The sequence below is a fragment of the Zea mays genome, chromosome 7 (assembly GCF_902167145.1).
Source record: "Zea mays cultivar B73 chromosome 7, Zm-B73-REFERENCE-NAM-5.0, whole genome shotgun sequence".
Taxonomy (NCBI): Eukaryota; Viridiplantae; Streptophyta; class Magnoliopsida; order Poales; family Poaceae; genus Zea; species Zea mays.
Window position 1 is genome coordinate 53,966,445 of NC_050102.1, and position 16,701 is coordinate 53,983,145.

A 16,701-nucleotide genomic window follows, 5' to 3' on the forward strand; every position below is an offset into this window, starting at 1 on the left:
CGTCTTCTGAAGGTCCTCAAAAACATGTTTAACAATGTTTCCCAAGTGTAATATATATACAGGAACCTTCGGACTCGGAATGAAGCTGTACACAATATAAAAAGCATGGTCGGGACGAAGGTTGAACCAGTTCCGAAGCTACACGCAAGGAAGCTTCGGCTCTGTAGCAGAAAAAGGAACCGACTTAAAGAGGAAAAGGCTATCTAGTCCTCGATAGATTGTCCTTAAGTCAATAGTAAACATGAAGGGCATGAATGTAATTTTACACAGGCTGCGCCCTGTGCTTATAAATAGATGAACAGTATCCCCGTACTGTTCACACTGACTTGTATTCATTTGTGCGTCACACTTGGACTTTTGCCTTCTGTCAAGCCGAAGGTATAAATGTAATTCAATATTGTTCATGTTCATTCGTAATGATATAATAAAGAGATATGAATAGTGTTATATGATTGTTCATGTTATTTCTCATGCTTCATATACTTCTACTTCCATTTATATATACTGCGATGATGAAGGTACGTCCTTCATGACCTTCGTCTGAAGATCATTATATCCTAAAGGGAATAATGCTTCGAAAGACGAAGGACTTTAACCATTAACATTTTTGTGTTGCCTTGTTCTTGATTCATAGCATTTGAGAACAAGTCCCCAACAGTCACAAAAAACTTTGAACGTTTCAGCATCAAATTGAGTTCCATTGTCGACTGTGATAGCCTTCGGCACACCGAAGCGATAAACAATATTTTGCCAGAAAAACTTCTGGACTGTGGCCGAAGTTATGGTAGCTAGAAGTTTAGCTTCGATCCACTTCGAGAAATATTCCACCGCTACCACAACATATTTTAAATTCCCTTGTGCTGGTGGGAGCGGTCCTAACAAATCAAGGCCCCATCTTTGCAACGACCAAGTAGGTTGGATCAGTTGTGTCAAAGACGAAGGTTGTTTCTGGTCTCTAGCGCACTGAAAGAATCACGATGCCCAAGAGGGGGGTGAATTGGGCTTTTCTAAAAATCAACGCTAATTAAAAGCTAAGCAAGAGCTAAGCACGAGCCCAACTTCACCCCAACAACTAGCACTAAGATAATAATACTAGAAATACAATAATGCTAAGACAATACTTCAAATACTTGCTAAACAAATACACAATGAAAAGTGCTTGAATTAAGTGCGGAATGTAAAGCAAAGTTTAGAAGACTCCTCCAATTTTTCCCGAGGTATCGAAGAGTCGGCACTCTCCACTAGTCCTCGTTGGAGCACCCGCGCAAGGGTATCGCTCCCCCTTGGTCCTCGCAAGGACCAAGTGCTCACTATGAGATGATCCTTTGCCACTCCGGCGCGGTGGATCTCTCGAGACGGCTTACAAACTTGAGTCGGGTCACCAACAAGATCTTCACGGTGATCACCGAGCTCCCAACGCCACCAAGCCGTCTAGGTGATGCCGATCACCAAGAGTAACAAGCCGTAGACTTTTTCTTGACCAAGAGAAGCCTAATGCAAGTGGTGTGTGCTCTAGGTGGCTCTCGCTAGCGCTAATGAGGAACAAACGCGGATTAAGATTCTCTAATCTCCTCACTAGGCTTTTGGTGCTTGCAATGCTCTAGCAATGTGCTGGAATAAATGTGGAGTGCAAGACATTGAATATGGTGGGTGGAGGGGGTATAAATAGCCCTTACCCACCAACTAGCCGTTACAGGCATCTCACTGCGCAATGGCGCACCGGACAGTCCGGTGCGCCACCGGTGCGCCAACGGTCGTTTCCAACGGCTAGTTCTAACAGTTAGCCGTTGGACTCATGGCACACCGGACAGTCCGGTGCACTGTCCGGTGCACTGTCCAGTGCGCCACTAAAATTCCTTTCTGAAACAGGCGCTCTCGGGTTTCTGTGAAGGGAAGTTTCTTCCCCGGACCAGCCTGGCCCCACCTAGCAGAGGGTGCACCGGACAGTCCGGTGCACACCAGACAGTCCGGTGCCCCAGGGCTAGAAACCCTAACTCTTGTTTTTCAGCTGATTTTCAAATCGGTTTTCGTTCTAACTTGTGAGTGAGTTCTAGAGTGACACCTAGCACTGTATGTGAGTGTGATTGTGCACCAACACTACACTAGAACTCTCTTGGTCAAACTACTCATCGACAACCCCTCTTTATAGTACGGCTAAAAGAGAATAAAAGACCTAACTAAATCACGAGTGTCCACATCTTCCAGACACTCGGACTCCGTAGTCCTTCACCTATTGTTTCGTCGTTTTAGCCGTCGCTTCGAGTTCTTATCTCTGGGATTGTTTTCACCGTTGTAGTACTTCTACCTGTCATGCGACCTAGCTTACCGTTTGTCTCTGCAAAACACACGTTAGTCACATATAACATTACGTTGTCATTAATTACTAAAACCAACTAGGGGCCTAGATGATTTCAATCTCCCCCTTTTTGGTGATTGATGACAACCCTACAAGATTTGTGAGAGTAGTTTTGAAGTTTCTGTCAATAGAAAGGATGGTTAGTTATACTCAGTAATCTTTGACAGAAAGAACGTGTACCATAATAATAAGAGTGAGCGCATACACATCATAAGATTCTTGTTCATATAAAAGTGAAGTTAAATCAATGAATCAAGAACTAGAAGACTGGTGATAAAATATAGGGTGAAAACATAATACACACAGTCAATCATAAGCAACGAGAGTATTTATAGAGTTTGTGAGCCAAAAGCACCAAGCTAGTACAGAGAGTAACAAGCACATATATTACATCAAAATGACTCTCTACTAACTCTCTAACTCCCCCTAGCTCTCACAACTCATATCTCTCCCCCTTTGGCGTCAAACACCAAAAGGGTACCCGAACCTAAACATCTGAAGCGGGAGGAGGCGGCGGGGGCGCATCCGGTCGTGGTCGAGGCAGCAGAGCGAACGCCGGCGGGGGGTCAGAGTCAGTCTCGGATCCAGGATCTGCGGTAGAAGCTGGAGCTGGTACTGACTCGTACTGAGGCCGCGCTGCAGGAGCTGCCGGAACTGAAGTGGTCACAGATACTGCCACAGCAGGAGTGGTAACAGCAGAAGCTGGTGGCACTGGCGGCTGAGGGTAGACAGAGCTGAGAACCGGTGACGTGAAAGCCAGGGTGACCGGCCGGAGCGGAGAGGAAGAAGGACCAATAGAAGGAACAGGGGGTCCTGACTGAATCACTGGCACAACAGGAGCCTGAAGCGGAGGAGGTGGAGCAGACTGAACCGGAGGAACTGAGACACCAGAATGATGTAGCATAAGAGCCATGAATGCCCTGCTCTCAGCCCGATCCTGGAGTAGCTGCTGCTGAAGCGAATCCTGCCTGTCCTGGATGGTCTGAAACATCGAGAGCATCCGCTCGGATAACCGGGTCTGCTCGGCTGCCAGGTGAGCCTGCTGCTGTGTGAGAAACTGGAGAATCGAAGCAATAGCAGGGTCAATAGCCGGAGGGGCAGCAGGGGTAGCACTAGAACTCCCAGCCTCATGGTCATGTGAGCGTGGAGGCATAGGAGGCGGAGGCGGAGGAGGAACCCCAAAATCATCATCATCATCATCATCATCAACTGCTGCATCCTGAGCTTCGAACTGTTGAAGAGCAGCATCCTCGGCCTGAGAGTCAAAAACTGGAGCAGAAGCTGGCACAGGAGCCTCAGGCGCAGGACGGTAGGACCCAAAGACAAGGCGTAAGGCCTCAAGTGTGCCCTGAAACTGGGGAGGCTGAATCAGCTACGCAAAAATGTGGCACAAGTAGTGAGCATACGGCAGTTGGCGTCGAGCACGCAGACCATCCAAGACAGTGTCCTCGATCTCACAAATGAGGAAATCCACGATGTCAAACTCAGAGTGAGAGACCAGGGCACCAAGGAGCCAGAGCTGAATATGTGTGGTAGCCTCCCTATATCCCATCCTCGGTAGAAGAGTCCGTCTGATAAGCTCAAATAAGTACTTGGCTGCTGTAGTGAAATCTGCCGGTGAACGTCGCGACCCATCTGAGAAGGGCGGGCGGAACAGAGCCGCGACATGAGCTGTACCCAGAGCCACACCGCCGTGAGGGCGACGAGGAGGGTCAGAGGTGTCGTAGCATAGGATGTGAAGTCGAGTCGTCGACTCGGGAAATCCAAAGTGCTGGCGAATCTGACTGGCAGTAATAGTGACATCCTCTCGCTCAAAACGAAACTTCATCCAGTGATGATCCGGGTCTATCCATACAGTCGCGTAGAAGACTCGGACCCACTCCTCAACATACCTGCCGCTGGTAGTCAAAAGGGTCAGAAGGCCAGGCAGATATGTGAGGTGCGCCTCAGAGTCAGCACCGGCGGCAAGCAGAAAAGTTGGAAGATCCAAAAGCCGGTGCACTCGCAGAGCAATCTGTGCAGACAACTGTGCCCTGAAGAAGGACTCCTGAATACGGGTGCTGAATAGGTCAACTGCTGTAGGGTCCCTCTGAGTCGGTAACCAAGACTCTACGGGTACGTATCTGAACCTACGTACCTGTGCCGCTGTAGCACGCTGAAGGTCAAAAAGTCTGGGATCCGCAGCAATGGGTCGTACCTCAGTCTCATCGCGCTCCCGGAATCGAGGTGGAGGGATAGGAGGGGCGGAAGCGGGAGCGGGAGGAGGAGCAGTGGAAGCTGGTGTAGTGGAGGTAGCGGGTATGGCTGTGGTGGTGGATGGTGCAACAGGGGTGACGGGAGCAGGCAGAGTGGGTGGTGGAGTGGAAGCAGTGGTGTGAGTGGAGGAGCGAGGCCGGGAGGCGAGACGACGAACACGGTATGCAATCTGATCTGACGGAGTCTGTGGCTGATCTCCAAGCTCGGCCTGCGCAGCGGCTGCTGCTGCTGCTGCCGCTGCACGGGCTGCTCTGTCCATACACCGCTTCTTGCGGCCTTCCTGCTGCTCCAAGTGAACTGTCTTGCCCTTGACCTGCCTGAAGGGGCGACGAGGATCCTCATCATCGCCTCCCCCTGGCGCCGACACATTCTTCGTGCGCGGCATCCTGACCTGATGACTGCAAATGAGAGATAGAGACTAAGCACAGATCGATAATATCTGATAGAATATCAAAGGATGAGATGACTACCTGGAAAGCTCACACGAGAGGTGACGATCCAGGCAGGACAGGAGATGGCACACAGGCAATCAAGGTCACTGAAATGACACAAGAGGTGAGCACGTATTAGTCACATAGTCATAAGTATATGAAATGTGAATAAATACATACACAGAGAAATAGGGCACAGAAAACAAGAGATGAGACGATCGAGAGGTCAAACGACGTGAAAACGACGTTTGAACGAAAAAAGTGCCATAGGAGGTTTGGAATTCGAATTGAGGCACGAAATGACATGAAATTGAGCCGATACTTCACGAATAGGTTTATAAGGGTGAATATGAGTGAAGTGTGTGCTTGGTTTGAATTTAGGCGAAGAAAATGAGATTTGGGCACTCGGCTCGGAAACGATCGCTCAAAACGGGGAATTGAGTGAAATTGAAGCCTGGAATATCGGATTGGCGTGAAATTTGGCAAATATGTTACTGGAGGTGTTGTGAAGGTGCCTGAAAAATTTGGGTTCAATCGGGGCATTTTTGGCTGGTTTGGGCATTTCACCGAACACGTGGTGTGCGAGGATTTAGGGTTTTAGGGAAATGGCTATTTGAGGTGTGAAAACCCTCCCGAAGGAGCTAGGAACCTGCATGAATGTTCAAGGCACACAGAGGAACATTTGCAACCAGTTGATTTCATAGGGATTCACAAGAAATTGAAGAAAACACATAAGGGGAGGAAGAGAGGAGTTTTACTGGTGGCAGGAACTCAGAGAGACAGGGGAAAGAGGAAGAAGGGGATACACACCAGAGATGGAAGAGGAGATGCACTTGGACGTCGCTGGTGAAGAGATCGCCGGAGAGGAGGGGAGGTCGCCGGCGACGGGGGGAAGATCGCCAGAGACAGAGAGTGGAGACAGAGTAGAGAGAAGGAATGCGAGGCCTCGGGCACGAGAGGGGAAAGATTTTTTAAAAACCGGATATGGGTGCACCGGACAGTCTACAGTGCCTGTCCGGTGCACACCGGACAGCGCACAGTAGCTGTCCGGTGAACCACCGGACAGCGCACAGGAGAAGGGAATTTTCGCGCGCGGCTGCCGGTGCACCGGACATTGCACAGTGCAGTGTCCGGTGCACACCGGACTGTCCGGTGAGCCCAGACAGAGAGAAAAATTGGATTTTTTGAATTTTTCTATCTAGTTCCCAACCAAACCAAATCCCAACTTATAAACACACAAAATAACACTTGTTGGGACAGGTATTGGCACCCTCATGTATTTTCTCATATTTTTCAAAATAGTTTGCCATAGGCTAGATAATTTTTAGAGAAAATAGGCAAATGGTGAAATTTGCATTTTGGTTTGCACTAGGGGTTTTCATGAGTGATTTGAGTTTTGAATACTCCCCCTAAGTGCAGTACCTCATGCATATTTCAAGAACCAACAATTGCATAAAAAGTAAGAATTTAAGTGCTAAAAGCTTAAAACTAAGACTTGTCAAGTTTGATCCGAGTTAAGCTTTTTATCTCGCTTTGTTGGCGGTTATCTCAACTAGCTAATCTAAGAGCAACAAGGCTCCGATACCAATTGAAAGGATCACGATGCCCAAGAGGGGGGGTGAATTGGGCTTTTCTAAAAATCAACGCTAATTAAAAGCTAAGCAAGAGCTAAGCACGAGCCCAACTTCACCCCAACAACTAGCACTAAGATAATAATACTAGAAATACAATAATGCTAAGACAATACTTCAAATACTTGCTAAACAAATACACAATGAAAAGTGCTTGAATTAAGTGCGGAATGTAAAGCAAAGTTTAGAAGACTCCTCCAATTTTTCCTGAGGTATCGAAGAGTCGGCACTCTCCACTAGTCCTCGTTGGAGCACCCGCGCAAGGGTATCGCTCCCCCTTGGTCCTCACAAGGACCAAGTGCTCACTACGAGATGATCCTTTGCCACTCCGGCGCGGTGGATCTCTCGAGACCGCTTACAAACTTGAGTCGGGTCACCAACAAGATCTTCACGGTGATCACCGAGCTCCCAACGCCACCAAGCCGTCTAGGTGATGCCGATCACCAAGAGTAACAAGTCGTAGACTTTCGCTTGACCAAGAGAAGCCTAATGCAAGTGGTGTGTGCTAAGGTGGCTCTCGCTAGCGCTAATGAGGAACAAATGCGGATTAAGATTCTCTAATCTCCTCACTAGGCTTTTGGTGCTTGCAATGCTCTAGCAATGTGCTGGAATAAATGTGGAGTGCAAGACATTGAATATGGTGGGTGGAGGGGGTATAAATAGCCCTCACCCACCAACTAGCCGTTACAGGCATCTCACTGCGCAATGGCGCACCGGACAGTCCGGTGCGCCACCGGTGCGCCAACAGTCGTTTCCAACGGCTAGTTCTGACAGTTAGCCGTTGGACTCATGGCACACCGGATAGTCCGGTGCACTGTCCGGTGCACTGTCCAGTGCGCCACTAAAATTCCTTTCTGAAATAGGAGCTCTCGGGTTTCTGTGAAGGGAAGTTTCTTCCCCGGACCAGCCTGGCCCCACCTGGCAGAGGGTGCACCGGACAGTCCGGTGCACACCGGACAGTCCGGTGCCCCAGGGACAGAAACTCTAACTCTTGTTTTTCAGCTGATATTCAAATCGGTTTTCGTTCTAACTTGTGAGTGAGTTCTAGAGTGACACCTAGCACTGTATGAGTGTGATTGTGCACCAACACTACACTAGAACTCTCTTGGTCAAACTACTCATCGACAACCCCTCTTTATAGTACGGCTAAAAGAGAATAAAAGACCTAACTAAATCACGAGTGTCCACATCTTCCTGACACTCGGACTCCGTAGTCCTTCACCTTTTGTTTCGTCGTTTTAGCCGTCGCTTCGAGTTCTTATCTCTGGGATTGTTTTCACCGTTGTAGTACTTCTACCTGTCATGCGACCTAACTTACCATTTGTCTCTGCAAAACACACGTTAGTCACATATAACATTACGTTGTCATTAATTACTAAAACCAACCAGGGGCCTAGATGCTTTCACGCACTTCTGACAATTTTCACATTTTTAGACCAAGTCTGCTGCATCCGAAGATGCCTTCGGCCAATAAAAACCTTGTCTAAAGACCTTTCCCAATAGAGGCCTGGATCTGATGTGGGCTCCACACAGTCCTGCATGTATTTCTTTCATTAATTCATGTCCTTCATTCCTGGAGAGGCATTTAAGTAATGGGGAACAAACTTCATGCTTGTATAGCTCCCCCTCAATTATTACATATGGTCTTGTTCTTACCTCCATTCTCTTATTATAAGCTTCGTCATCTGAGAGGTGGTTGTCTTGGAGGAAAGACATTATCAGTTCTCCAGTCTTCACTATATACAGGTGATATTGTGAGCACTGCTCTCTCCATGAGTTCAACTGAGGGTGCTTTTATTGTTTCAAAAAATACTTCCGAAGGCAGAGGGAGCACATGTGTCGCTGACTTAGCTAGCATATCAGCATGCTCATTTCCCCCCCTTGGGATATTTTTGACAGAAAATCCTTCAAAAGAAGCTTCCAACCTTCGGACTGCATCCAAATATTTTTCAACCTCCGGATCTCTTGCTTTGCTACTTTTATCCACGTGGCCAGAAATAACTTGTGAATCGGTTTTGAGGATTGCCCTTCTTATTCCCATTGTCTTTAGTTTCCGAAGCCCTAGAAGAAGAGCTTCATACTCGGCCAATGTTATTTGTGCAACTAAAGTATAACTTTACTACATAACATGTTCTGACTTTAGAGGGTGCTACTAGAACAGCAGCTGCTCCTGCACCAAAGGTTCCCCAAGACCCGTCGCAGAATACCGTCCAAGCTTCGACATCTTTTGTTGCTTCTACACCCTGAGCCCCTGGCGTCCAATCAGCAATGAAGTCTGCTAACGCCTGAGATTGAATTGAAGATCTGTGTACATAATCAATGGTGAATTCATCAAGTTCCGCGGCCCATTTTCTGATCCTTCCTGTAGCTTCTCTATTCCTCATTATGTCTTTGAGGGGTTGTGATGAAGGCACTATTATATGATACGCTTGAAAGTAGTGTCGAAGCTTCCTGGAGGCCATCAATACAACATACAATACCTTATCCAATTCTGTGTAATTTTTCTTTGATAAGCTGAGTACTTCGGAGACGAAGTATATCGGTGCTTGTATTTTTACTTGGCCATCTTGCTTCTCCTGTACAAGTGCCGCACTGACCGCAGCATGGGAAGCAGCCAAATATAGGAGTAGCGGAGTTCCTGATGAAGGTGGAGTTAGGGTTGTCAAATCTGTCAGATACTGTTTTAACTCTTCGAAGGCTTTCTGTTGAGCCGGACCCCACTGAAAGACTTTGGCTGACTTCAGTATTTCAAAGAATGTTAAATTTCTCTCTGCTGATCTTGATATGAATCTATTCAATGATGCCAGCCTTCCTGCCAACCGTTGAGCCCCCTTCTTTGAATTTGGTGGTTCCATCCGAAGGATAGCTTTGATCTTGCTTGGATTAGTTTTGATACCCTTTGTTGATACCAGGCAGCCAAGAAACTTACCCTTCTTCACTCCGAAAACGCATTTTTCTGGGTTCAACTTGAGACCAGCTTGTCTAAAATTGGCAAACGTCTCTTGCAAATCGGCAACATGATTTTCTTGTTTTGTGCTTTTTCACTATGATGTCATCAACATAAGTCAGCACATTCCTACCTATTTGAGAGTGAAGAACCTTGGCAGTCATTCTGCTGAAGCTTCCTCCAGCATTTTTTAGCCTCTCGGGCATCCGAAGGTAACAATAGGTACCACTAGAAGTTATGAAGCTTGTCTTTGGCTCATACTCTTTCTTCATCCAATTTTGATGATAGCCCGAGTAGTAGTCCAATAGGCTCATAAGTTCTGAATAAGCTACTGCATCTACAAGGGAGTCTATTCTTGGTAGAGGGAACTCATCCTTCGGACATGCCTTGTTGAGGTCTGTGAAATCAATGCACATTCTTCATTTCCCATTAGCCTTCTTCACCATAACGGTGGTAGCCAGCCACTCTAGGTATGTTACTTCTCTGATAACGCCGGCACTGAAAAGTCTCTTTACTTTATTTCATACACCTTCGGCTTTATAATCAGATATTTTTCGAAGCTTCTCTTTCTTGGTCTGAAGGATGGATCCACATTAAGTGAATGCTCAATGACGTCTATATTGGCACCACAGAGATCATTAGCTGTCCAAGCGAAGACATCTTTGTTGTTGAATAAGAACCTTAACAGAGTCTTTTCCTGTTCATAAGATAGCTGAGATCCCATCAGTACCTTTTAGTCTGCTATGTCTTCACACAAGAGCATAGGCTTCGGCTGATCTGCTGAAGCAGCCTTCTCTCTTTTGTGCTTACACTGCTGATAAGCTTCGGCTTCATCTATGTTATGGATAGCCTTTGAATCCGTCTAACTCCCTTCGGCCCTCCAGGCAGCTTCTTGACTCCCGTGAACAGCAATGGGCCCTTGTTACGAAGGTATCTTCATGCATAAATATGCTGGATAAAGTATGACTTCAAAGGCATTAAGCGTCCCTCGACCAATGATTGCATTGTATGGATACTTCATATTAACAATGTCAAAGACAACATGTTCAGTTCTTGTGTTATGGACGTAGCTGAAGGTAACTAACATTGTTATCTTGCCAAGTGCCACAATCTGTCTTCCTCCAAAGCCACAAAGAGGGTGTGTTGCATCATGTATCTTGTCTTCTGGCTCTTGCATTTGTCTGAAAGCCTTTGCAAAGATGATGTCCGTTGCGCTGCCTGTGTCAACCAGAACATTGTGTACCAGAAATCCCTTAATGACACAATATATAACCATGACATCATTGTGAGGATAATCTTTGAGCTGAAGATCTTCCTATGAGAAGGTAATTGGAATGTGAGACCACTTGGATTTGATGAGGGGTCCTTGCACCCCAACATGTTGCACTCTTCTTTGTGCTTCCTTCTTCTGCTTCTTGTTGGCTAGTTCAGAGCTTAAACCACCTGTGATTGGGAGCATCAGCTTCGTGCCCGAAGGTGCTACAGCTTGGTTGTTGTGCAAAGCCATCGTCACAACTGTGGAAGTGAGTTCACCGGAGGTGGGCGCCAATGTTGATACTTGTTCTAGGATAATATACACCAAGAACAAATCAACACAATTGTTAATGATTAGAGACCTTCGTCATTCGAGGCATTATCTCCCTTGGGATATAATGATCTTCAGACGAAGATCATAAAGGACATACCTTCGTCATTCAGTGAGTAAAAGATGTAAACAGCTACATATGAGACACAAAAAGAATATAAACAATCATTTTGAATCATTAGATTATTTATATTCTTATTTTATAAACATGTGTAAACATCAATAGTATATATATTACATTTGTACATTTGGTTTGACAGAAGGTGGAAGAGCAGGAGTAACGCAAGAATGATTACAATCCAGCCTGAACAGTACGGAGGTATTGTTCATCTATTTATAGGTACGGGACGCAGCCCGGACAAAATTACATCCATGTCCCTAACAACTAATTACATTTACAGTACAGATCATTAGGAACTACACAGTATTTTCCTCTTTAAGTCGGTATCGTCCTTCGTCTTTAGCATGCCATCATGTCGAAGCTCCTTCAATCGTAGCTTCAACTTATATTTTCATGTTACACCTGCCCTTGTACTGTTTTATCGAAGGTGTTTTATGCCTTGAGGACCTACAGCGGAGAAGAAGGCACCAACAGTACTAATTATCAGTTTGTGGAAAATAAGATGGCGAACTAATAATAGATCAACTCATTTTATTCCGCAAACAAAAAAATCTAAAAAGTGGGTTCATTGCACAAACCACCATCACACCTACAAAATCAACAACCTAGTACCTTTTTCGCATCCATGGTGCCACGGAAATAATATTCGTATTTCCTTTTTGCAATTTATGCTCGAAAAAATGACAGTATGTCTTGTGCAGCTCATCAGGCATCACCGCATCAGCTACCTCTCATCTGGAGCCCAGGCACGGGCGGCGATCCCTTGCATACTGACACCAATTCCGGAGCACTCCGTGGCCGCGAACGGGATTGAGTCACTCAGCGAGCGCTTCCACTTCCTAGCGGCATGCCGCTTGATGCTTGTACCGACAGCGATTGCAGCAGCAGAAGAGTGTGCCGTCTCAGGAACACCAGTACCTAACTTCTCTTGTGTTTCTTTGGCATGCTGTGGCTTCGTTGATTGCGACTAAAGAACTTGCTGCTTGAAGGTTTGCTTAAACCAGAATAAAACACGCCATCGTCAGTTAAACAGCCGTTCTCCAAACTGTCCAGCATGGCCAGGTCGTCATATTTCTCATCGGACCTGTTGCCGTCCTCATCGACAGACCCTTCCATATGTCATGCAGACATCCACGAATATGCTTACGATGGGATTCGGAGCATAGAGTGCAGTGAAGCAACTACATGAGTGAATCCTTTTACCGACTGTTTAAAATAAAAAAACAAAAAGCATGTAATAATCCAAGAAAAGACTTCATCTCACCTCATCATCGACCTCCCTGTTGTCTTCTTCACTTAGGTCCTCATCACTCCCTGAATTAGGCCGTACATCAGCTTCTTCTTCCTCTACTTCATCGCTGCAATATGCTGCTGACGACTCTTTGATCTAGCCCCCAGAAAGTAATAAATAAAATTCAAAATAGGACACTAACCTTGCAAAGAAGATTAATCAGAAAAGAAAGACGAAACAACACAGCCATGGTACAAGTAGCACTTAGTACCTCTTTACAATGACCATCCGACTTCTTCGGAGAACCAGACGAAGAAAGAACATGTCTGCTACTGCCTTCAGCAGCATTTGCATATGATTCATCGGCATTTCCAGCTTCACTTGTACAGCCCGTATCAGTAGGGCAGGCACTTATCCCAAAGGTGCCAAACTGCAGATTGACTGACTCTGCTCTGCAAATATTGAGAGGTCCATAAATTGGATTCTTATTACTGTTGTCAGAACTGCGTTTTCCATCTCCACTGGACTCAACTGGCCAGGCCTTAGAAACACAACCATCAACATTAATGATGGCCATGAGCTTTCTTCAAGATCCAAGCCGTTGGATCAATTTAAACATCCCCTTGGAACTCATGGAATTAGCCACACATTGGTTTTTGTACTCTTCATTTATAATAGCAACAGTATTTGCTTCAGGATCATATAACTTATCTCCATTACCTCGCCTACGGAGGCAGCTAAAGACAGTGGCATGGATCGAAGCCACACTCTGATCAACATTAGTGTTGTTGACCTTGGGAACTAGGTACTTGTCAGCTCTACTGCAAAGGTACTCCTGGATAGTTCTAATGTTGCTGATGTATTTAACATATTTTTCGATGGGTCAAGTGTCATGTACTTCGCACGTACAGCAAACCTCTCTGTGTGCTTACTCTCATTAGATATGTAGATCATGAAAGGTATTATCGAAGGATGTTTCCTCATTAGACCCATCTGAAATAATTAAAACGAAATGTGGAATAAAGTGGGCATGTAAACAATGAAAGTTACAACTCCACCTTTATTAGCAAAACAAATGCAATATAGTGGCTCTGATATGGCAGATAGGCACACCCAGTGGCAGAGGCTCCCACATGAGTGAAGTCTAGGGTAAAGATAAACCGAGGTAAGCCTTCCCCAAGCAAATGTGGAGAGGTTGATTCGAACCCGTGACCTGGTGACTCAGTGAGACAACTCTTACCACGCACCAAATCTACACTTCATAGTGGGTCTGATATGATCTAAAAAATAATAATAGCTGAAATGAAAGGAAAGATGTGCAAATGAATAGTTTTTTGGAAGCACATACCACAAAATTAAGGCTAAGTGAACAACCTCGACAACAACTGATTCTTTTCTGTCCTCCCATGCAGTAATTAACCGTTCCAAACTATCAATCAAAATCAATCACCATCTCGCTCTGTGCTTTATAACCTTCGATGGCCATTTGCTTCTTCCCGATTGATTTCCCATCAACTTTTTCGGTAAGAGCCCCACTTTTCGCATAATCAATATTTGAGTTGCTTGATACGCCTGAGCGTTTTTTTACTTTACTCCTAGCTTTTGCTTCAGCAACTGCTACTGGGTCAAGACATTCACCTGCATGATAAGTTGATGCCGAGAGAAGAGGGTTTTTATTCTCTTCAACAAAGCTTCGCATCATGTGACGTATCGAATCTGTGGAAACTACAGTTGTAATTCCTAACCTGCTTCCCTGTTGAGACGTTAACACCTCTGTAAGGAAGAACTCTGGAAAAAATAAAGCTAAAATTTGTCCACACGTGCAATGGACAGAATCTAGTTTCGGAATGAACATAATTTACTTTTCCTATGTCTTTCCAATACCAGATATGGAGGAAGATTCGCGAGAAAAGAAAACCAATCAAGGGGGAAACTTATGAGGTGTTTGGTTTGAGTAATAAGCTAGTCCATCATCTTCTCACTTCTCACTTTTATTTGTTTGATTTTTATAATGGAATGAATTGGTCCATCACCACCCTATTCCTCATAGTTAGTTAATTAGTACTAACATAAGGAATGAATTAATCCCACCAAAATTGAGGAATAGACTTATGATGCACCACCTCATATTGAATGTAGTGATTAATCAAACCAAACACCTCCTTAATTTGCTAGTAACGTTGCTTTGTTCTATCCTGGTGTGACAGACTTCCATGTGGTAATAATACAATATGTACCTCATCTGCATCTCCAGTCTATTGTTACATTCTCACAACAATGCTCCATCCATGAATAGGTCTAAGACAGGTCCTAATGGAGGATGAGATGGAGCAAAAGGGCACAAGAAAGTAATGAGGTAAGGTTAACTAAAATTATTACCAGCAACATAGAAAGAGTAGACTTGCCACTAGTTCCGCAAAGAACTGTGATAGATTCCTTTCGTTCACGAATCCTAAGGCAATATGAAAGAATATAAGTGACAGGGGCAAGGATACAATATGAACACCTTTAAAAGTTCCATTTGAAATATTTGTGATCAATCCAGAGGCAATAGAATGCTTGTGGATCTGAAACAGTAAGTGCAGTCTACACAGTGACAACACAAGTATGGAAATAAGTTATAGGGTTTAGCACCTATAGCAATTGCAATGAGACAAATTGAATCTCGTCCAATCGCCAAACAACCATAGTTTGCATAGTCATCTCTTCCAAAGAGTAACATTAATGTTAATTATGCTAAGTAATCAAACCACCATGCTACCGTGGCGTGTCCTGAACTATCTGTCCAGAGAATCACATTCAGAAATCCGGTTATATTATGTATGAGCTGCTGAATGTTTCAGAACGACGTAACAAGCATGAATGGCAACGAAACAGCATATTGCCGCAAAATAGAGGATTTATAATTATTTTCTCAGCAAAATGAGGGGTTTTTGAATTGCAGTGGCAGAAGGGAAGAGGGGAGGAAAGGGGGGGGGGGGGGGGGGGGGAGAGTGCGGTTGGACTGACCTGCAGGCGAGCATGAGATCGGTGCGCTGGTTGGGGGCGACGAACTTGTAGAGGGCGAGGGCGTCGAGGTCGAGGACGAGGTCGAGGAAGAGGTCCCTGGGGAGGAGGACGGTGGTCCGGCGCTTGTATAGCTCGAACTGGAACTGACGGGAACTTGTGGTCGGGGTTGCTTCGGCGACCTCGTACCTCCGCACCCGGGCGGAGGTGGCCGTGTCGCCGAGGCCCTGTTGGTCACCCCGGATGACATCGAACACCTTACACCCTGCGGCTGATCTATACAAGAGAAAAAGGAGGGAACGGAGAATCGAATCAGACGAAAATACATGGAAGATCGGACGTCAGGGGCGATCGACATCGAAGACGAGAGGCGGACGGACGGACCTCGAAGGCGTGGCGTCGCTTGCATCCCATCAGCTGGAGGGTGCTGTGGAGGAGGGAGCGCGTGTATCGGAAGGAGGAGGCGTCTTCGTCAACCACCACAATGTAGAGCAGCTTCGCCGACGCCATGTCATGTGTGCCGTGGCTGGAGATCGCCGGCAGAAGGGAAGGTGATGGTTCGCTCCGGTGACTCTACTTTCCCTTGTGTCGTCTGGTTCCTCCGGTTTGGTTCTCATTATTTTGAATCTGATTCGGTGGGTCAGCTCTAATTGATCTGGCTCCTCGTTTGGGCTTTTTCCGTAGCCGGACCGAAAGCATTGTCTCGAGTAATTTGTCAAAATAGGCTGGCTCTCCTCACCATTGTAAAAATTGGCCGCTCAAGTTCACTCTACTTATCAAAGTACCCAACCGAGTGATTAACACGTCTGATAAGTAGACCTGAGACCTGATCGAACTAAAATACTCTTCCCTCGCTCTCCTTCCTGCTCGCCGCAACCGCCGCCCACTGCAACGGTACGGCCCCGAGAAGGGCATTGTTGTCGGTGGCGGGATATATATATATATATAGAGAGAGGGCAGGTATGACGGGAGCTCTGGGCTTCGGATATTAATGGAAGCCCAGGTCGGTTCCGAGGTCTGGTCCGCTGGGACAGGCGCGCCTGTGTTTAACGTAGTGCTGAGAGGCGGCATGCAGGACAGACGGCGTCGTTACGCGGTTGTTTGAATGGCAAGGCGGTAAACATAAGGGAAAGGCGC

At 46.0% G+C, this 16,701-nt stretch overlaps 1 pseudogene; it reads right to left on the minus strand.

Moving 5' to 3' along the window:
- Nucleotides 1-11,417: 11,417 nt before the first annotated feature.
- Nucleotides 11,418-16,428, minus strand: LOC103633882 (P-loop NTPase domain-containing protein LPA1 homolog; annotated as a pseudogene).
- Between the last annotated feature and the right edge of the window lie 273 nt (nucleotides 16,429-16,701).